Source organism: Lampetra fluviatilis, chromosome 59 (genome assembly GCF_964198595.1).
Source record: "Lampetra fluviatilis chromosome 59, kcLamFluv1.1, whole genome shotgun sequence".
In the NCBI taxonomy this organism is placed as follows: Eukaryota; Metazoa; Chordata; class Hyperoartia; order Petromyzontiformes; family Petromyzontidae; genus Lampetra; species Lampetra fluviatilis.
This window is the reverse complement of record NC_136333.1, coordinates 346,850-370,356: the sequence shown is the minus strand read 5'-3', so window position 1 is coordinate 370,356 and position 23,507 is coordinate 346,850. Positions and strand designations below refer to the sequence as shown.

General features: G+C 50.1%; 1 long non-coding RNA gene across 1 annotated transcript in view; it reads right to left on the bottom strand.

The window, feature by feature from the left end:
* Positions 1 to 7,847: 7,847 nt before the first annotated feature.
* LOC144950883 (uncharacterized) overlaps positions 7,848 to 23,507 on the bottom strand; it is a 192,594-nt gene continuing 176,934 nt past the window's right edge. The window contains exon 6 of the long non-coding RNA XR_013640418.1: positions 7,848 to 7,872. This is a non-coding gene — a long non-coding RNA (uncharacterized LOC144950883). The remainder of the gene's footprint in view (positions 7,873 to 23,507) is intronic.

Genomic DNA, 23,507 nt, shown 5'->3' with positions numbered 1-23,507 from the left:
GTGGTCACGGATCTTTGTGAACCACGACCACTATCACCATACCCACCACATTCCACACCAAGGGTTAGGGGTTTAGAGGGTTAGGGATTTATAAAGTTAAGGGTTTAGAGGTTTCGGGTTATTTCAGGGATAAGGGGTTTAGAGGTTTCGGGATTTCGAGGGTTATAGGGTTTAGGGGTTGAGAGTGTCAGGGGTTGAGGGGATTCGAGAGTTAGGGGTTTAGAGGGTTAGGGTTTTCAGGGTAAAGGGGTTTAGAGGGTTAGGTGTTTAGAGGATTAGGCTATTTGGGGTATAGGGGTTTAAAGGGTGAAGGGTTTAGAGGTTTAGGATTTTAGAGGGTTGGGGTTTTCAGGGTAAAGATGTTTAAGGGTAAAGGGTTTCAGAGGGTTAGGGGTTTATAGGGTTTTGGGTTTACAGTGAGGGAAAAAAGTATTTGATCCCCTGCTGTTTTTGTACGTTTGCCCACTGACAAAGAAATTATCAGTCTATAATTTTAATGGTAGGTTTATTTGAACAGTGAAAGACAGAATAACAACAACAAAATTCAGAAAAACGCATGTCAAAAATGTTATAACTTGATTTGCATTTTAACGAGGGAAATAAGTATTTGACCCCTCTGAAAAACATGACTTAGTACTTAGTGGCAAAATCCTTGTTGGCAATCACAGAGGTCAGACGTTTCTTGTAGTTGGCCACCAGGTTTGCACACATCTCAGGAGGGATTTTGTCCCACTCCTCTTTGCAGATATTCTCCAAGTCTTCTTTGGTTCTTTCGGAAAAGTCACGTAGAAGGGAAGTAATAAAATAATAAAAATACAACATAATAAAACAATTCTCACGACGTTTCAGCCACAACGCAAGCAGCCGTCCTCAGCTGAAAACCAGGTCTGTTGAGGCGACAGCGTCTGAATAAAACAGCACACGTGCTTGGAGCATATATATAAGCTGGGTTGGAAGGGGGGAAAAGGGCGCCTTGACAAAAGAATATCCATATCAAGAGGAATTTAGCATATTTATGGGAAATGCAGGTATGTGATTAGTACTACTTATGACCGTGCATTATGCAGGATTAGCAGCATCAAAGGGAAGGGATATGGGAAATGCAGTTATGTGATTAGTACTACTTATGCCCGTCCATTATGCAGGATTATCAGCATCAAAGGGAGGGGACATGGGAAATGCAGGTATGTGAATAGTACTACTTATGTCCGTGCATTATGCAGGATTAGCAGCATCAAAGGGAGGGGATAGGGGTAGCATTAATAAAGGGAAGGAGTGTTAATAGTATGTAGCTGCAGTAACTAAAACCACAACGTAAACAACTAAAGTATAAACTACATAGTATCATCAGTATACTAAATATACTCTACAATAAGCTGAGTTACTAACAGTAAGTAATACATTACAATTCTATGTCGTAAAAAATATATAATATGCTTCCATCTAAACTTTATTCCCTTACATCACACGAGTCTACACCGTACTATATACTGCCATAGACAAACCCAACATTAAATTACATACTGTATTGCTATGAACCACCCTATACCTTATACATTGTAATATTACACTATGTATTATTCTACCCACCCTAATGTATATCACACTGCTGTATATTGACTATACAATTACTATACTAAATATTACTTCATACATTGTATTAAGCATATAAATGTTATACTATTTGTTATTATACACTGTACCATTGACCGTCGTGTGAAAGATACTAAGAGGAAGCAACGAAATATGTCAATGGGTCAGTAGGGGTAGAAACTTGCAGCGGAGCAAAGAATCCATTCCCTGCGGAGAATACAATGCCAGTGAGTGGAACGCGGTCTGAAAGTCACCGTAAACGTGAACACAATCAGTTAAAATCCGAAATGGTTTATTACGTCCTTCCAATGATTGCTAAGCCAAAATCCATCTTCTCGGTTGAAATTGTCTCTGTGTTTATATATGTGGATCACCTCATGAACGAATCTCTCATGGTAGCCAGACGGCTTGCAGAGAACCTCTGTCTTGGAGAAGTCAATATCATGTGAGCCCACTGAATTGTAACAGTGATCTGCCACAGCTGAGGTGTTTGTCCTACCGTGTTTCAAGTCTGCTTTATGTTCACGGATGCGGTCTGAGACATGTCGTTTGGTTTCTCCAATGTAACTGCTACCACAGAGGCAACTTAGTTTGTAGACGCCAGGGTACTGTATGTCTGGAACCACATCTTTTACAGACGGGACCAGATCATGGATTTTATGTACTGTGTTGAATCGGACCTGGATCTTGTGTTTTATCAGGATTTTGGAGATCTTTTTTGTGAGCCCAGCAATGTAGGGTAAGGCGATGGTCTTGAAAGGCTCCTCAACAGGATCCTTTTTGATGGTTGGAGTAATGGCTTTGCGGATTGTGTAGTCGGAGTAACCATTAGCCTTAAGAGCTTGGCGTACGTGTTTGAGTTCACTGGCAATGTGTTCCTGGTCGGATATGCATTGGGCTCTATGGTATAGAGTCTTGATGAGGGAATTCTTCTGGGATGGATGGTGGTGGGAATCCGGTTTTAGGTAAGCATGTGTATGGGTGGCTTTCCTGTAGACAGAGTGGCTCATTGAACCATCAGGTCTCCTTTTAATTAGGACATCCAAAAAGGGTAGCTGCTTGCCATCTTTTTCGACTTCCATGGTGAATCTGATGGCTGGGTGTATGGAATTGATGTGGTCGAGAAATTGGTCTAGAGCAGGCCGGCCATGTGGCCAGATGACAAAAGTGTCATCTACGTACCTCTTCCATAAGGTCGGGCGTAGAGTGGCAGTCTGGATGGCGTCAGTCTCAAATTTCTCCATGAACACGTTGGCTACAACCGGAGATAGGGGGGGGGGCCCATTGGGGTGCCCTCAGTTTGATTTGTAGAAAGTTCCATTCCAGGTGAAGTATGTATTGGTTAAGCAGTGTCTCACCAGGGGGGGTACCCCAGCGTCTTCAATGATTGCGATGGTGTCAGGTACAGGAACTTTGGTGAATAAGAAAACCACATCAAAACTGACAAGCAGGTCGTCTGGGGACAGAGAGTTTAGTACCTCAGAGATGGTTTTTCCAGTGAAAGGCCGTAGGATTTCAGACAAAAAACGAGCCAGTTTGTAGGTGGGGGAGTTGATAGTAGAGACAATGGGACGAAGAGGTGTATCTTGTTTATGTATCTTTGGCAAGCCGTATAATCTTGGTGGCCTGGCTGCAGAAGGTTTCAACGAGAACTGTTTGGTCTGATCAATTAATGCGGTTGAAGCAGAAATTATTTTGTTGGTTTTAGAAACGAGGCTGTTGGTGGGGTCTCTTTTATTTTTGTATAGCTGCCATCGTTGAGTAGTTCTTGAATTTTGTTGTTGTATTCTATTTTGTCCATGATGACAGTGGCATTGCCTTTGTCGGCTGAGAGGATGACAATGTCATCCCTCTTTTTTAATTGAGCTAATTAAAAACGCTCATCTTTGCTGATGTTGCTAGCTGGCATCTTAGCGTTTTTGAGGGTTGCAGAGATTTCAGATCTTGCTACGTCTGCAGCGATGTGACTCAGGCCCTTGAGAGCTACATGTACTCTAGCAATTATATCATTAACTGGTATGTGTCTAGGTGTGACTGCAAAGTTTAGTCCTTTAGCTAAAACGGATTTCAGACCTTCAGAAATAGAACTGTTATTGCGATTAATTACGACTTTGTTAACGTCTAGCTTTTCAATGTGTGGGTCCGGTCTCTTGTTTGAGAGGCGGTTGAATTTGGAAATCAAGTTGTCCTTACATTTGGTCGACATAGCGGCAGCTGAAGAGGCAGTCATTTTGTCTACATGTTCCCAATCCGATGTGGACATTGTTGCACTCAAAGATAAGTGTGATTTGTAGAGTGTCTTGTCTAACTGATCTAGATCGGTGCGCGTAAGTCTGATTTTCTCTGAGATAATGCTAAACTAATTCTGTCTAGAACTAGCTTAGCTATTATCTCAGAGAAAATCCGCTGCAAGTTTCCCTTTCACTACTCACCCATTGACATATTTCGTTGCTTCCTCTTAGTATCTTTCACACGACGGTCAATGGTACAGTGTATAATAACAAATAGTATAACATTTATATGCTTAATACAATGTACAAAGTAATATATAGTATCGTAATTGTATAGTAAATATATAGCAGTGTGATACACATTAGGGTGGGTAGAATAATACATAGTGTTATATGGTTTATAGCAATACAGTATGTAATTTAATGTTGGGATTGTCTATGGCAGTATATAGTACGGTGTAGACTCGTGTGATATAAGAGAATAAAGTTTAGATGGAAGCATATTATATATATTTTTACGACGTAGAATTGTAATGTATTACTTACTGTTAGTAACTCAGCTTATTGTAGAGTTTATTTAGTATACTGATGATACTATGTAGTTTATACTTTAGTTGTTTACGTTGTGGTTTTAGTTATTGCAGCTACATACTATTGTAATGCGGGCGTAAGCGACCTTCCGGAGGTGACGTCACGGGGGGTGGAGTCATGTGACGTGGGGGGAAGGTTCGGGGCTTTAAGCGGGTAAACCGGAAGAGGAAGGCAGTCCGGTGGTGAATGGAAAAGGGTGAGGCCACGAGGGCGAACGAGAGGAGGGAGGCACCGCCGGCGAGCGGGGGCCGACCCCAGAGTACAGCCAGGAAGGCTGTGTGTTAGAGGCAGCGGTGTGGCTGCAGAGAGTCGCAGGAGCGACGAAGAGAGAGGAGAGTACAGCCAGGAAGGCTGTGTGTTAGAGGCAGCGGTGTGGCTGCCAGGAGGAGCTGCGGAGAGAGAGAGAGAGAGCAAGAAGCTGTGAGAGCTGCGGAGGGAGAAGAGCAGCAGAGAGTACAGCCGAGGGAGGCTGTGTGAGAGAAACAGCAGCGGAGCTGCTGTTGTGGATCGGGCCGACATTGGAGTCAGCACCGTGGAGAAGCTACCGAGTCAAGACAGCCGTGTGGGTGTACAGCACGAACCGAATAATAAAGGACACTGAGCCAGACATCGTGGTCCAGAGTCGTTTATTACACTATTAACACTCCTTCCCTTTATTAATGCTACCCCTATCTCCTCCCTTTGATGCTGCTAATCCTGCATAATGCACGGGCATAAGTAGTACTTATCACATACCTGCATTTCCCATATCCCTTCCCTTTGATGCTGCTAATCCTGCATAATGCACGGTCATACGTAGTACTAATCACATACCTGCATTTCCCATAAATATGCTAAATTCCTCTTGATATGCATATTCTTTTGTCAAGGCACCCTTTTCCCCCCTTCCAACCCAGCTTATATATATGCTCCAAGCATGTGTGCTGTTTCATTCAGACGCTGTCGCCTCGATAGACCTGGTTTTTACCTGAGGACGGCTGCTTGCGTTATGGCCGAAACGTCGTGAGAATTGTTTTATTATATTTTATTTGTATTATTTTATTACTTCCCTTCTACGTGACTTTACCGAAAGAACCAAGAAGATGAATCCCTGCAGTCACTAAAGCTTTAAATAAAAAAATTCTCCAAGTCATTAAGGTTTCGAGGCTGACGTTTGGCAACCTAAACCTTCAGCTCCCTCCACAGATTTTCTATGGGATTAAGGTCTGGAGGCTGGTTAGGCCAGTCCAGGACCTTAATGTGCTTCTTCTTGAGCCACTCCTTTGTTGCCTTGGCTGTGTGTTTTGGGTCATTGTCATGCTGGAAAACCCATCCACGACCCATTTTCAATGCCCTGGCTGAGGGAAAGAGGTTCTCACCCAAGATTTGATGGTACATGGCCCCGTCCATCGTCCCTTTGATGCGGTGAAGTTGTCCTGTCCCCTCAGCAGAAAAACACCCCCAAAGCATAATGTTTCCACCTCCATGTTTGACGGTGGGGATGGTGTTCTTGGGGTCATAGGCAGCATTCCTCCTCCAAACACGACGAGTTGAGTTGATGCCGAAGAGCTCCATTTTGGTCTCATCTGACCACAACACTTTCACCCAGTTGTCCTCTGAATCATTCAGATGTTCATTGGCAAACTTCAGACGGGCATGTATATGTGCTTTCTTGAGCAGGGGGACCTTGCGGGCGCTGCAGGATTTCAGTCCTTCACGGCGTAGTGTGTTACCAACTGTTTTCTTGATGACTATGGTCCCAGCTGCCTTGAGATCATTGACAAGATCCTCCTGTGTAGTTCTCACCTCCACAAGGTGAGATCTTGCATGGAGCCCCAGGCCGAGGGAGATTGACAGTTATTTTGTGTTTCTTCCATTTGTGAATAATCGCACCAACTGTTGTCACCTTATCGCCAAGCTGCTGAGCGATGGTCTTGTAGCCAATTCCAGCCTTGTGTAGATCTACAATCTTGTCCCTGACATCCTTGGAGAGCTCTTTAGTCTTGGCCTTGGTGGAGAGTTTGGAATCTGATTGATTGCTTCTGTGAACAGGTGTCTTTTATACAGGTGAAGTATTGGAAAATGACGGCAGGAAACTCCTTGACGGGAACACACTTCTTTTATTAAATCTTGACTTGTAACGATACAACGCGTGGCCTCTCTTCTTCACAATGCGGTCACCATACAACGGTACAACTCGTGACCTCTTCTCTCCACCCTACGCTTCTCTTGACTCTCTTAGATTCTGTGCTGCTGGCTCTCTGTGCCTCGTGTAGACTCCGCGCCTCGGCTACACTCTTCTCTCGTCTCGTGTAGACTCTGCGCCTCTGCTACACTCTCCACTCGCCTCGTGTAGACTTTGCATCTCTCTCTCTGGCTACACCGTATGCATACTCGGCTCGTGTAGACCTTTCTCTCTCTCTGGCTACACCGTATGCATACTCGGCTCGTGTAGACCTTTCTCTCTCTCTGGCTACACACTATACATCACTCAGCTCGTGTAGACCGTTCTCTCTCTCTGGCTACACACTATACAGTACTCAGCTCGTGTAGACCGTTCTCTCTCTCTGGCTACACACTTATACCTTACTCTCCTCTACTCTCCATTACTCTCCATTACTCTCCTCTCCGGGCTCTATCTCTGCACCTTCGTCTTCATTCTTAGATGGTTCCACTTCTGCCCCCTGCTCCTCTGTGCATCACCTTATATACCTCTTCTTCCCGGGAGACGGAGCGGATGCGGACCTCAACGTCGGCACCGCTCCTCAGTTACCCAATCCCCACGCGCTATCTCTACGATCCGGTTCCGCTCAGCGCGTGTTTCCACTCCCCGACCAATCACACCGCGCTGCTACCCGATCACTCCCTCTGGGCGCGTCACCGGCACACAGCCAATCAGCAGCACTACCCCCACCCGCGCACTGACGCCTGCTCCTCCCCGTCAGCGCGCGTCACCACACACACACCCGTACATACGCGCTGGCACACGACGTATACACCCAGCGCGTATCACCACTACATCACCCCCTCCCACATAGCTCGCAGCCGGCCCGGCTGCTAACAACAACCAACCGCGACGATAAAACGACAACCAACAAAAAAAACTCGTAACCCCCCGAGTGTGCCCCGTAACATAACAACAACAACAACAAGAATAACTATGTACAGATTGACAATGAACACGAAAAGTCAACAATAACACGATACGAGCAAATTCCAAAAAACGAACGCGCCCCACGTCCCTGCGACTACACGCAGTGACGAGGCGCTCCAACTGCCCCGACTCCTCACGAGGCAGGTCATGCAAAGTAGCACGACCTGGCGCGAGTCCGTCTGGCTGGTCCGTCGTATGGGGCGGGACACTGACGACCGTCCGGCGGTTCCGGCTGCTCCAGACGGCGCGGAACGGGCCTGAAAGGGCCGGCCCCGCCGCGGAGATCCGGCCGCCGGTGATCGGCAGCTGTCAGTTCCGAGACACCTGGGAGCAGATCAGGCGAAAATACGTGTGGATCAGGCAGAGACATTTCCCCCTCTGGGTCGCCGGTCACGTCACACGCCCGGCCATCACGACACAAGGGGAGGCCATATGGAGGCGAGAACGGTTTCAGTCGGGAGGGGTGAACGTACCAACGGCGCTTTCCCCACTTTATCTGAACGCACTGGGGCCGTGCAACGCGCACGACCTCCACGGGTCCCCTCCACGGTCTCAACAATTTAGGCGACGTAGCCAAGGGTGCCTGAGGGCAATGCAGCCAGGCCCTGTCACCTGGTTTCCATTCGTGCATGGACACCTTCCGTGCCCGCAACCGTTCATTAGCAATTTGGCGAGCCCGCGAATTAAGCCGTGCGGCCTCCCTCGCCTCTGTCAGCTTGTGAATATTAAACTTAATATGTTCTGCCAAATTAGAATTAGTTCGTGGAGCGGACAGGCCAAGTTGCGTTTCCATTGGCGGGTCAGCTTCCCGACCGTACATCAAATAGAATGGGGAAAACCCCGTAGCTGCATGGGGGGCCATTCTATACGCGGCAAGGACTCCCGGGACCTGCAGGTCCCAATCTACATGTGCCTCGCACACCTGCTGGCACAGCATGGAAGTCAAAGTTTTGTGGAGTCTCTCCACCATCCCGTCTGTCTGCGGGTGGTACGGGGAGGTACGCACCTTCTTGGTACCCAACAGATCGCACACCTCTTGCAACAATTTACTCGAAAAATTTTTACCTTGGTCGGTCAGCAGGCGTTCGGGAGCCCCCTTGTCCAGGACATAGCCCTGGACGAAGGCATCCGTCACAGCCGCTGCCGACTGGTTAGCGAGAGGCCACGCCATAGGCCATCGGGTAAAGTATTCGACCCCCACTAACAAATATTTATTCCCTCTCGGCGTGACTGGGAAGGGCCCCAAAATATCGAGTGCAACGAGCTCGTTGGTACGCGAGACCTGAATAGATTGCAGCGGTGGATTAGCTGCCACGGGCGGTGGCTTACGCCTGGCGCACTCAACGCACCCCTTCAGAATATGTACCACATCACTTCCCATTCCCGGCCAGTAATAGTCACGCTGAAGCAGGGCAAGCGTCTTGTTAACTCCCAAGTGCAAGAGGCGTTCGTGTGCCGCCAAGACAACCCTCCCCCTCACAGCGGAAGGCACCACGAGTGCGTTCCGCCGGGACAAACTGTCCCATCTCAATAACACGCCCTGCTCAAGTACATAGGAGCCGGTACGCTCCTGGTCCCCCTCGGGACCCCCAACCTTGCGGCGCAATGCTAGCAGCGAGCTGTCCGCCATCTGGAGGCGGCCCCATTCGCTGAGCGACAGCGAGAGCAGCGAGTCCCGACCCTGAGAGGCAGTGGAATCATCCACGATCGGTGCGCCCGCTGTCGCAGCCAGTGCTCCCATCTCCCCCGCAAGCGTCGGTTTACAGCGCGCCGATCCCGACAAACACGCGCATTCATCACAAGGCAACAACCGCGACAAGCAATCGGCATTTGTGTGTCGCAACCCCTTACGGTACGTAGTCGTAAACTGATAGTCCTGGAGGACTTCCAACCAACGCGACAACTGGCCCGAGGGCTGGGCGACCCTCAATGAATACTGTAGCGCCGCGTGGTCCATTCGGACTGTAAAGTGACGACCATAGAGATATGGCCTAAACTGCTGCACAAAAAAAACAATGGCAAGCAGCTCGCGACGGGTGACACAGTAGCGCTGCTCCGCCGGAGACAACACCCTACTACCGTAGGCGACAACTCTTTCGACACCCCCAACGACTTGGGATAGCACCCCCCCAATGCCCGTGTTGCTAGCATCCGTGTCCAGCAAAAAGGGACTGGCAAAATCGGGATAACACAAGGGTGGGGCACCCACCAAGGCGTCCCGGAGGGAGCGAAACGCGGCCTCCTCCTCCGGTCCCCATTTGAACTTCACTCCCTTCGCCGTTAGAGCGTGCAAGGGTTTTGCGATAGTGGCGAAGTGCTCAACGAACCGCCGATAATAAGAAGCAAACCCGATGAAACTACGCACGTCGGAAACGGACGTAGGTGTCGGCCACGAACCGACACAATCCGTCTTCGCGGGATCGGTGGAGATCCCCGAAGAATCGACAATGTGACCCAAGTATCTAACCGACCTACGAAGGAGGTGACATTTGGCCGGTTTAAATTTAAACTTAGCCGATCGCATTCGCAAGAACACCCCTCTCAATCGCCGGAGGTGTTCTTCAAACGTTTTACTGAAAACAATGACATCGTCCATATAAATCAAGCATGTATCCCACTGCAAGCCCGACAAAACCAGCTCCATAAGTCGCTGAAACGTCACTGGAGAGGAGTGAAGTCCCATGGGTAACCGGTTAAACTGGAACAGCCCCCCTGGAGTCCGAAATGCTGTCTTAGGTTTCGACTCTTCGTCGAGCGGCAACTGCCAAAACCCCGATAACAAATCAAGAGTCGAAAAATATCGCGCACCAGACAATGCATCGAGGGACTCATCCATCCTGGGGAGCGGATACGCGTCAGCCACAGAGATCTTATTCAGGCGACGGAAATCAACGCAGAATCGCAGGGACCCGTCCTGCTTCTTAACCAGCACAATAGGCGCTCCCCACGGGCTAGAGGAGGGCGAAATAATATCGGCTTCTAGCATATCGTTAACAGCCGACTGAACATGTTCCTTCTCCACGGGACTCAGTCGGAAGGGATTTAGCCTGACCGGCGCCGCATCGCCCGTTTCAATGTGATGGTGCAACAAATCCGTGCACCCAATGTCATACTTATGTTTACTGAATACATCCGAGAATTCAATGAGCAACTCGCGCAGCGCACCCAACTGCGCCGCCGACAAATCGTCCGAGGCGGCACATAGCGAATGGACCCACTCAAGGTCTTCCCTTGGCTCAACGTTCCGCGCGGGGCTCGAGCCCACCTGCGCAACCAACCCATCATCCACAGGGACCTGCGCCGCGTGAGCCAGCACGGTGCCCTGCGGAATGACAGCTGGTCGCGACCCCGCGTTCAAAACCATCACAAACGGATCCCTGTCAGCCCGCACCAAAGTGTGAGCCACCGATAAATCAAGACCCCCGACAGCCTTGTTAGAAGGACCCAAAAGCATACTCTGTCCCGAAGCCTCCCTCACCCATGGTTTCCGCAACCGGAGGGGAATCAACATCTGTGAACCCGGGGGCACTTGCACTGTCTGCGTCGCCACCGCTTGTATCGTAGCGCACGCCGTCCGAATGTCAGTAGGGCCCGTCAAAAATGAAATCCGGCGACCCGATGGCAGTTCAATGCATCGTTGATCGATAAGAATTTTAATAGGCATTTTAGCCAAAAAATCAGTGCCCAAAAGACACGGAACTGCCAAAGAAGACGAAACGAAAACGGGTCCCGACAATTTGATATCTCCAATGCAAATGGACGCCCTAACCTGACCGATAATGCCCAACGATCCCCCATTAGCGGCGTAAAATGGCACATCCACTGGAAGCAGCGGACGACATTGGACTGGAAGAATATTATAAATGAGGTCCGATATAATAGTTGCCGATGCCCCCGTGTCCACTAACACCCTAATCTCAACCCCATCAATAGATCCCGTAACAACGGACGAACCCGCCGAAGCAGCCACAATTCTATGCCCCAATTCCGCCCATTCAATGTCTCCCTGGTCCCGGCCGAACCCCCCTCGCCGAACCGAATCCCCGAACCTTAACCGGCCCTCCTCCGCCGCAACGCGGCGTCCCATGTGTGCCGAATAAACAGGCCGAGCGTGTGAGGTGCCGCGACTTGCCGGGGATTGTAGAGATGACTTGGGCTCTCGGTCGTCGTCCAGCCGAGCTCCCATGGCGCGCTGCCGCGGAGCGCGGCACCCGGACGCCACGTGGCCCCGGAGGCCGCAGTTATAGCACGTGACGAGGGTCGGAGTAGATCTTGGTTGCTCCGACTTTCGGCCCGATCGCAGAGGCGACCGGGCCCCCGGCCTCCAGTCCCCTGGTCGTCCCGTGGCGAACGCCTCCTCTCGTGGGCTGACGACTTGGGGTTCGGCGACCACCAAACCCGGGGCTGCGACGACAGCAGCGTTGCAACCAACGCCTTGCTTCCGTTGTAGGGCCTCGTGCGCTTGAATACTCGTGGCGACTCTCAAAGAAGAAATATCAATCTCGTCAGCTGTGTTGATAGGGACCCCCAGGTCCTGCGCCAACTTGAGCAGCTGTTCCAAAACCATCGCGTCTTGGCCCTCCTCGTCCATCCGAGGGAACGCAGCATCAGCAAGAGCCAGCAACGCCGTGCGATAGGCCAGCGCGGTCTCCGTGGCCGCTTTCCGTCTTGCGTAGAACTGATGGCGGCACGTAGAGGGAGGTCCGTAGACCCTGGCCAACAAACCCAGCGCATCCTTCAGCGTGGAGCGGTCCGACTTCCGTGCAGCCCTGAAGGCCGCGAGCGCATCGTCGTCCAGCATGGCGGGCAATGCCCGCAGCGCCGTAGCATCGGACCACGCTGACATCTCTTGATGCGCCAAAAACCTTCGCTGAAATTGGCCCCAGTCTCCGCCTTCCGCCTTGAAGGCTGACAACGTGGGCAGGCGCTGCTGAAAAATGAAGTCATCCGCCTCGTGGTTCCTCTCCGCCTCTCCGTCGGTGTGTAAGATGGCGGCTCCAGCAGCAGACGTAAAATGGCGGACCCCCTCGCGCGCTGATGACGTCGATGCGCGCGCTTGGGAACCCACCACCACGTGGCGCTCGCCGTTCCCGCCAAAAGTAGGCCCAGGCGCAATGGCGGGAATCCCCCATTCGTTTTGGCGGGAATCTGCGCGGCGACCTTGTAAAATGTCCCCCACCGTCCCCGCTCCTCCCGACGAGCTGATCTCCGCCAAGATGGACGCGGCGGCGAGCAGCAGCTCCACCAGTCGGGAGTGCGCCTCACGAAGCCCGGCGTCGGTCCCCGGTCGCTCGGCCGGCGCCGTCGACGGATCCTGTAGCGTGGGCAAGTCCTCCTCCTCACCCCCCGCCACCAGCGGCCCCGAGTCGTCCAGGTTTTCCTCGCGGTCAATCCCGTGGGTCCTACGGGTCTTCCTTGTCTCCATGCTTGGAAGCCCGTTTCACTTCTGACGCCAGATGAAGTATTGGAAAATGACGGCAGGAAACTCCTTGACGGGAACACACTTCTTTTATTAAATCTTGACTTGTAACGATACAACGCGTGGCCTCTCTTCTTCACAATGCGGTCACCATACAACGGTACAACTCGTGACCTCTTCTCTCCACCCTACGCTTCTCTTGACTCTCTTAGATTCTGTGCTGCTGGCTCTCTGTGCCTCGTGTAGACTCCGCGCCTCGGCTACACTCTTCTCTCGTCTCGTGTAGACTCTGCGCCTCTGCTACACTCTCCACTCGCCTCGTGTAGACTTTGCATCTCTCTCTCTGGCTACACCGTATGCATACTCGGCTCGTGTAGACCTTTCTCTCTCTCTGGCTACACCGTATGCATACTCGGCTCGTGTAGACCTTTCTCTCTCTCTGGCTACACACTATACATCACTCAGCTCGTGTAGACCGTTCTCTCTCTCTGGCTACACACTATACAGTACTCAGCTCGTGTAGACCGTTCTCTCTCTCTGGCTACACACTTATACCTTACTCTCCTCTACTCTCCATTACTCTCCATTACTCTCCTCTCCGGGCTCTATCTCTGCACCTTCGTCTTCATTCTTAGATGGTTCCACTTCTGCCCCCTGCTCCTCTGTGCATCACCTTATATACCTCTTCTTCCCGGGAGACGGAGCGGATGCGGACCTCAACGTCGGCACCGCTCCTCAGTTACCCAATCCCCACGCGCTATCTCTACGATCCGGTTCCGCTCAGCGCGTGTTTCCACTCCCCGACCAATCACACCGCGCTGCTACCCGATCACTCCCTCTGGGCGCGTCACCGGCACACAGCCAATCAGCAGCACTACCCCCACCCGCGCACTGACGCCTGCTCCTCCCCGTCAGCGCGCGTCACCACACACACACCCGTACATACGCGCTGGCACACGACGTATACACCCAGCGCGTATCACCACTACACAGGTAACAAGCTGAGATTAGGAGGACTCCCTTTAAGAGTGTGCTCCTAATCTCAGCTCGTTACCTGTGTAGTGGTGATACGCGCTGGGTGTATACGTCGTGTGCCAGCGCGTATGTACGGGTGTGTGTGTGGTGACGCGCGCTGACGGGGAGGAGCAGGCGTCAGTGCGCGGGTGGGGGTAGTGCTGCTGATTGGCTGTGTGCCGGTGACGCGCCCAGAGGGAGTGATCGGGTAGCAGCGCGGTGTGATTGGTCTGGGAGTGGAAACACGCGCTGAGCGGAACCGGATCGTAGAGATAGCGCGTGGGGATTGGGTAACTGAGGAGCGGTGCCGACGTTGAGGTCCGCATCCGCTCCGTCTCCCGGGAAGAAGAGGTATATAAGGTGATGCACAGAGGAGCAGGGGGCAGAAGTGGAACCATCTAAGAATGAAGACGAAGGTGCAGAGATAGAGCCCGGAGAGGAAAGTAATGGAGAGTAGAGGAGAGTAAGGTATAAGTGTGTAGCCAGAGAGAGAGAACGGTCTACACGAGCTGAGTACTGTATAGTGTGTAGCCAGAGAGAGAGAACGGTCTACACGAGCTGAGTGATGTATAGTGTGTAGCCAGAGAGAGAGAAAGGTCTACACGAGCCGAGTATGCATACGGTGTAGCCAGAGAGAGAGAAAGGTCTACACGAGCCGAGTATGCATACGGTGTAGCCAGAGAGAGAGATGCAAAGTCTACACGAGGCGAGTGGAGAGTGTAGCAGAGGCGCAGAGTCTACACGAGACGAGAGAAGAGTGTAGCCGAGGCGCGGAGTCTACACGAGGCACAGAGAGCCAGCAGCACAGAATCTAAGAGAGTCAAGAGAAGCGTAGGGTGGAGAGAAGAGGTCACGAGTTGTACCGTTGTATGGTGACCGCATTGTGAAGAAGAGAGGCCACGCGTTGTATCGTTACAAGTCAAGATTTAATAAAAGAAGTGTGTTCCCGTCAAGGAGTTTCCTGCCGTCATTTTCCAATACTTCATCTGGCGTCAGAAGTGAAACGGGCTTCCAAGCATGGAGACAAGGAAGACCCGTAGGACCCACGGGATTGACCGCGAGGAAAACCTGGACGACTCGGGGCCGCTGGTGGCGGGGGGTGAGGAGGAGGACTTGCCCACGCTACAGGATCCGTCGACGGCGCCGGCCGAGCGACCGGGGACCGACGCCGGGCTTCGTGAGGCGCACTCCCGACTGGCGGAGCTGCTGCTCGCCGCCGCGTCCATCTTGGCGGAGATCAGCTCGTCGGGAGGAGCGGGGACGGTGGGGGACATTTTACAAGGTTGCCCCGCAGATTCCCGCCAAAACGAATGGGGGATTCCCGCCATTGCGCCTGGGCCTACTTTTGGCGGGAACGGCGAGCGCCACGTGGTGGTGGGTTCCCAAGCGCGCGCATCGACGTCATCAGCGCGCGAGGGGGTCCGCCATTTTACGTCTGCTGCTGGAGCCGCCATCTTACACACCGACGGAGAGGCGGAGAGGAACCACGAGGCGGATGACTTCATTTTTCAGCAGCGCCTGCCCACGTTGTCAGCCTTCAAGGCGGAAGGCGGAGACTGGGGCCAATTTCAGCGAAGGTTTTTGGCGCATCAAGAGATGTCAGCGTGGTCCGATGCTACGGCGCTGCGGGCATTGCCCGCCATGCTGGACGACGATGCGCTCGCGGCCTTCAGGGCTGCACGGAAGTCGGACCGCTCCACGCTGAAGGATGCGCTGGGTTTGTTGGCCAGGGTCTACGGACCTCCCTCTACGTGCCGCCATCAGTTCTACGCAAGACGGAAAGCGGCCACGGAGACCGCACTGGCCTATCGCACGGCGTTGCTGGCTCTTGCTGATGCTGCGTTCCCTCGGATGGACGAGGAGGGCCAAGACGCGATGGTTTTGGAACAGCTGCTCAAGTTGGCGCAGGACCTGGGGGTCCCTATCAACACAGCTGACGAGATTGATATTTCTTCTTTGAGAGTCGCCACGAGTATTCAAGCGCACGAGGCCCTACAACGGAAGCAAGGCGTTGGTTGCAACGCTGCTGTCGTCGCAGCCCCGGGTTTGGTGGTCGCCGAACCCCAAGTCGTCAGCCCACGAGAGGAGGCGTTCGCCACGGGACGACCAGGGGACTGGAGGCCGGGGGCCCGGTCGCCTCTGCGATCGGGCCGAAAGTCGGAGCAACCAAGATCTACTCCGACCCTCGTCACGTGCTATAACTGCGGCCTCCGGGGCCACGTGGCGTCCGGGTGCCGCGCTCCGCGGCAGCGCGCCATGGGAGCTCGGCTGGACGACGACCGAGAGCCCAAGTCATCTCTACAATCCCCGGTGTCTCGGAACTGACAGCTGCCGATCACCGGCGGCCGGATCTCCGCGGCGGGGCCGGCCCTTTCAGGCCCGTTCCGCGCCGTCTGGAGCAGCCGGAACCGCCGGACGGTCGTCAGTGTCCCGCCCCATACGACGGACCAGCCAGACGGACTCGCGCCAGGTCGTGCTACTTTGCATGACCTGCCTCGTGAGGAGTCGGGGCAGTTGGAGCGCCTCGTCACTGCGTGTAGTCGCAGGGACGTGGGGCGCGTTCGTTTTTTGGAATTTGCTCGTATCGTGTTATTGTTGACTTTTCGTGTTCATTGTCAATCTGTACATAGTTATTCTTGTTGTTGTTGTTGTTGTTATGTTACGGGGCACACTCGGGGGGTTACGGGTTTTTTTTGTTGGTTGTCGTTTTATCGTCGCGGTTGGTTGTTGTTAGCAGCCGGGCCGGCTGCGAGCTATGTGGGAGGGGGTGATGTAGTGGTGATACGCGCTGGGTGTATACGTCGTGTGCCAGCGCGTATGTACGGGTGTGTGTGTGGTGACGCGCGCTGACGGGGAGGAGCAGGCGTCAGTGCGCGGGTGGGGGTAGTGCTGCTGATTGGCTGTGTGCCGGTGACGCGCCCAGAGGGAGTGATCGGGTAGCAGCGCGGTGTGATTGGTCGGGGAGTGGAAACACGCGCTGAGCGGAACCGGATCGTAGAGATAGCGCGTGGGGATTGGGTAACTGAGGAGCGGTGCCGACGTTGAGGTCCGCATCCGCTCCGTCTCCCGGGAAGAAGAGGTATATAAGGTGATGCACAGAGGAGCAGGGGGCAGAAGTGGAACCATCTAAGAATGAAGACGAAGGTGCAGAGATAGAGCCCGGAGAGGAGAGTAATGGAGAGTAATGGAGAGTAGAGGAGAGTAAGGTATAAGTGTGTAGCCAGAGAGAGAGAACGGTCTACACGAGCTGAGTACTGTATAGTGTGTAGCCAGAGAGAGAGAACGGTCTACACGAGCTGAGTGATGTATAGTGTGTAGCCAGAGAGAGAGAAAGGTCTACACGAGCCGAGTATGCATACGGTGTAGCCAGAGAGAGAGAAAGGTCTACACGAGCCGAGTATGCATACGGTGTAGCCAGAGAGAGAGATGCAAAGTCTACACGAGGCGAGTGGAGAGTGTAGCAGAGGCGCAGAGTCTACACGAGACGAGAGAAGAGTGTAGCCGAGGCGCGGAGTCTACACGAGGCACAGAGAGCCAGCAGCACAGAATCTAAGAGAGTCAAGAGAAGCGTAGGGTGGAGAGAAGAGGTCACGAGTTGTACCGTTGTATGGTGACCGCATTGTGAAGAAGAGAGGCCACGCGTTGTATCGTTACAAGTCAAGATTTAATAAAAGAAGTGTGTTCCCGTCAAGGAGTTTCCTGCCGTCATTTTCCAATACTTCACCTGTATAAAAGACACCTGGGAGACAGAAATCTTTCTGATTGAGAGGGGGTCAAATACTTATTTCCCTCATTAAATGCAAATCAATTTATAACATTTTTGACATGCGTTTTTCTGGATTTTGTTGTTGTTATTCTGTCTCTCACTGTTCAAATAAACCTACCATTAAAATTATAGACTGATAATTTCTTTGTCAGTGGGCAAACGTACAAAATCAGCAGGGGATCAAAAACTTTTGTCCCTCACTGTAAGGGTTTAGGTTAAGGGTTCAGTGGGTTAGAGGTTTGAGGGTTTATGGGTTAGGATTTTAGAGGGTGATGGGTTTAGACCGTTATGGTTTTAAGGGTAAAGGGGTTTTGAGGGTTGGGTTTTAGAGGGTTACAGTTTAGAAGGATATGGGTTTAAAGGGTTCTCGGTTTAGATAATTAGGTGTTTAGAGGATTTATGGGGTTTGATTGTTAAAGGGTTAGTGGTTTAGAGGATTAGGAGTTTATAAGGCTTATGGGTTTAGAGGTTTGGGGTTTTTAGGGGATAAGCGGTTTAGAGGTTTTGGGGGTTTCAAGGGTTATGATGTTTTGGGGTTGAGTGTGTTAGAGGTTGAGGGGTTTAGAGGGTTAGGGATTTCGGTGTATTTGGGTTAGGATTTAAAAGGATGAGTTTAGACGGATAGGGTTTTAAGGGTAAAGGGGTTGAGGTTTTTTTTATTTGATTAGAGTTTAGAAGGTTATGGGTTTAGAGGGTTCGGGGTTTAGAGAGTTGGGTGTTTAGAGGTTTAGAGGGTTCATGGGGTTTGATTGCTCGGTGTATTGGTTTACAAGGTTAGGAGTTTTAGAAGGTTATGGGTTTAAAGGTTTTGATGTTTAGGGAATTAGCGGTTTATAAGGCGAGGGGTTTAGTGGGTTACGGTTTTACAGGTTTAGGGGTTTCGACGGTTTGGGGTTTATAAGTTTAAGGGTTTAGGCAGTTAAGAGTGTTGGGGGTTTATGGGTTGCGGTTTTATAGGGTGAGGTGTTTAGACGGTTGGGGTCTTAAGGGGAAAGTCCTTCAGAGGATTTGGTGTTTAGAGGGATAGAGTTTAGAACGTTTTGAGTTTAGAGGGTTTAGAGAGTTACGTGTTTAGATGTTTATGGGTTTTAGAGGGTTAGGGGTTTAGAGAGTTACATGTTTAGAGGTTTATGGGTTTCAATTGTTGGATGTTGAATGGTTTAGATCAGGGGTCTGCAACCTTTAAGACATAAAGAGCCACTTGGACCCGTTTCCGAAGGAAAAAATAAACTGGGAGCCGCAAAACCATTGCAACTATTAAAACAAATATAACACTGCATATATTGTTTCTTACCTTATTGCTATATACAGGATCGTGCAGTCAGCTGTCAATCTGAATAAAAAAAAGGACTTTTTCACTTAACAATGTAAAATATATTTTTGCAAATTAATAGCTAAATTACCTGGTTAATGGGATTTTTGCTCCTGAACCTCAGTGCACAGTGACTGCACATCAGGGCTGTAAGACGTCACCTTCATTTTCACACATGCTTGCAAGCTGTCATCTGTGAGGCGTGATCGATGTTTGTTTTTAATATAGTTCATGTTGGAGAAGACCTGCTCACATACATATGTGGAGCCGAAGATCGACAGGACTCCAAATGCATACTTTTTCATGTTTATATAAGTGTTGGGGATGGCATTCCATGTTTCGAATACAAGTTTGTCCTGTTTGGGAAGGTTTTCAATATCACTCCATTTATGATTCTGAGCCAGAATGGCCTTCTGACGGGCAACATCCTCAAGAGTAGCGGTCAAGCATTTGAACTTGGACACCCATATATCTTTGTCGGCTATATCGGCCAGTTCCATCTCAAGATCAGGTTGACTTACACCTGCAAATGCAGTCATATTCAATAGGGATGGATCGATCGCCAGGGGAGTGACAGGGAAGGATAATGTCGTTTTTTCCTCTCTGAACTCACAGAATCGTTTCCCAAACGAACTTTGCATTGTGGTGATTGCAGACTTGAAATATTCCAAATTTATCGTATCATGACTTTGTTTGAACTCTCTCAAAGAGGGAAAGTGAGACAGTGTACCTCTCTGTAAATCTTTGACAAACACTGTCAACTTGCGCTCGAATGCCAAAACCTCCTCCAGCATGTGCAGGGCTGTGCCTCCTTTCCCCTGAAGGGTTGTATTTAGCGTGTTTAGATGTGCTGTCATGTCTACCATAAAATGTAATTTTTCCAGCCACTCTGGCTGTTCCAGCTCAGCAAAGGTGAGCTCTTTGCTGCCCAGGAAGGTTTTTACTTCTTCCAAACATGTGACAAAGCAACGGCAACGTTATTGCCTGTCACCGGGCGGGCAGTGTGGAGCGGAGCGGCGACCTGTCAGCAGCGGCAACGCCAGAGCAGGTGTCACAGTGCGCCTCCTCCCCTCGCTAGCATCCGCCCCGGAGCCGCGGTCAAGGTTCAAAAGAGCCGCATGCGGCTCCGGAGCCGCAGGTTGCCGACCCCTGGTTTAGATGGTTAGAAGTTGAGGAGGTTATAAGGGTATGTGTTTAGGGGTTTACAGATATCGGGGTTTCAAGGGTTAGGGATTTACAGTGTTAGGGGTTTAGTGGTTTGAGAGTTGAGGGTTTAACACCAAGACTTTCACAACTAATATTGTCCGTAATAAAGTGTTTTTTTTCGTTAGTCTCCAACACTTAATGGCACTTTTTGTTGATGTGACAAATTTTACTAATTGGCTGTTTCAGGTGGTGGTTGGTTTAATGACACGTTTATATTTACATAATCTAACAAAAAAAACCTGTATGGGTTTAGAGGGTTACGGGTTTAGTGGAGTATCTGTTTAGAGGGTTAGCATTTTAGGGGCATAGGTGTTTTAATGGTTATGCGTCTAGAGGGTTCGTTCTGTAGAGGGTTGGGGTTTAAATGTGTTGGGATTAGGTTACGGATTTAGGGTTTTAGAACGTTTGGGGTTTGAGGGTTAGGGTTTTAGAGGTTGAGGATTTAGGAGGTTATGAGTTCAGAGGGTTAGGGGTCTAGAGGGTTAGTTCTTTAGAGGGTTGTGGTTTAGATTGGTTGGTATTTAGAATGTTAGGGATTTAGGGTTTTAGAAGGTTAGGGTTTCAAGGTTTAGAGGGTTAGGGATTCCGAGGGTTTGGTTTTTTAATGGCTTAGACGGTTAGGGTTAAAAGAATAAGGGGTTTAGAGAGTGAGGGTTTTGGTGGGTTAGGGTTTTAAGGGTAAAGGGGTTGAGGGTTAGGGGTATAGGAATTTAGAGGGTTAGGGGTTGAGTTGGTTAGGGTTTTGGGGGTTTAGAGGTTAAGCTTTTAGAGGGCGAGGGGTTTAAAGATTAGGGTTGTAAGAGTAAAGTGGTTGAGAGGGTTAGCGGTTTAGATGGTTATGGATTTAGATAGTTAGGGGTTTAGAGGGTTTTAATTGTTCGAGGTTTAGTGGTTAAGGTCTCTGTGCGAGTCCAACATGTTTGTATGAGTCTATGGTAAGATAAAAATAGTTCAGTTCAATTTGTATATTTCGAAACAATTTGTTTACCTTTCCTGTGATGTTTTTGTATTGTATTTTTGTTGTTATTTTCTGACCCACCCGATTGGACGTCTGTGAAAACATCGTTATAGCTTATCAGATTCATTCAGTATAAATAAATATTCAAATTCAAATTCTATTGACCTCTGTGCGAATCTATGGATTTCTGTGTGAGTTTTTGGGCCTTTGAGTGTATGGATCTCTGTGTGAGGCTATGGGTCTCTGTGCATGTCTATCGGTCTCTGTGAGTATGGGGTCGCTGTGTGAGTGAGTGTCTGTAGGAATGTATGGGTCTCTGTTGGAGTCTATGGGTTTCTGGGTATGGTTGTTTGTGCGAGTCTTACATGCACAAATTTAACTTAAAATGGCCATTGAGGGTTAGGGAATCCAAGTTGAATATTAAGTTCCCTGCAGTGCAAGCCAGCTCTCTAGTCGTGTCATCAAACAGCCCCTTTAACTCTTTATAATAATAAAATAGACTTACTCCAGGAGATCCACACTGAGTCACAGTCGGGTCCTGAATTGTTTTTTTACATTTTCGACGAATGAATGATGAGTTCTTACACAAGTGGAGGAAACCGGAGCACCTGGAGAAAACCCACGCATACGAGGGGCAGCACTTTAAACCGTACAGGCAAAGATGGCGATTATCCCACTTTTTGTCCTGCCTTCTTCTGGCCAGCCAGCCAGGAGAAGGCACCTCGATGCCCACGGAAAGGGGGTTTCACAACATTCACTGTGTGATCCACTCACCCTTGCTGCCTTCCACTGCTGATTACAGGCTTGCAACACCACCGCTTGGCGCGCACAAGAACGACTCGGAGGCAGGAGGAACCACAGCCGTGCAGGAAGGAAGCCACGTGGTGAGCCAGTACCAACAATTGTCCAAGCTCTGCGGTCCTCTATGGAGGCATTATGCGCTAATTAATGACGAGTGTTTATACCAGTGGGGGAAACCGGAGTACCCGGAGAAAACCCATGCGTGTGAGGGTGAAACACTCTATCCCTGTACAGGTGAAGATGGCGATTAGTCCACTTGCTCTACTGCCTTCTCCTGGCGAGTCAGGTTATGGCACCTCGACGCCCACGGGAAGGGTATTTTCCAACATCATTGTGCGGTGATTAACCAACCCTCGCTACCTTCCACAGTGCTGGATTAGAGACGTGCAATACCAACACCAGGCAAATGATAACAACAATAATAACTTTCTACTTCTAACTTGATAACAATAGGCGAAAAATAACAACAGGCAAATGATAACGACAGGCGAATGAGAACAGTAATTATTATTTCCACTTATAACCTGATAACAATAATTATTTCTACTTTTAACGAAATAACAATTATTTCTACTTATAACGTGATTACAACAATAATAACTATTTCTACTTTTAACTTGATAACAGGCGAATGATAACAGGCAAATGATAAAAACAGGCACCACATCAACGCCTCTATATAAGGAACGAAACAGGTGAATGTCTCCACAAATGCGGCTGTTGCCTGATGAAGGTAGTTGTAATTACTGGCGAAACGTTGTACTCAGATTGTAAATGTTGTGGCTTGACTCTCCAACACACCGTGAGCTCTACTAGTTACAAATTGTACTAGTTACAAATTGGCATGTTCTGCATATGTGACAACCCTTACTAGTTGGCTGTGTCGGATGGTGGTGGGTTTTAACGACACATTTATATATTTACGCGATCTAACCCAAAAAGAAACCTCTATTATGGATGATATTGGTCGCGAAAGTCTACGTGTTAAACAAACCCGAAGGAATCAGAAGAAAATCGACGTGACCACGGGAGAAGATGCAAACTCCAAATATACAGACATCAGGGTTGGGGTCAAAAATACGAATTCCAATATACCAGTTTAACACGTCGTCTTTCGCGAGGGAGTTTGCATCTCGCTCTGTGGTGCCTCATTATCTGACTCACCCAACCACTAAACTACGAAAGCCACCCACACACTCACTCACCCACTCACTCTGCCACCCACTCACCTTGCCACCCACTCAACCGCTAACTCACTCGTTCAAGCACACACTCAGCCACTCAATAACTTACCTGTGCACCCACCTACACACCCACTCATTAACTCAACGACCCACCCACCAACCAACTCAGTCACTTACTGACTTACTCACTCTAGACTCCATTCACCCACCCGCTCACCCAGCCACTTACCGACTCACCCACCCACCCAACCACCCACGCACTCAATCACCCACCTACCCACTCACCCACTCAATAAACG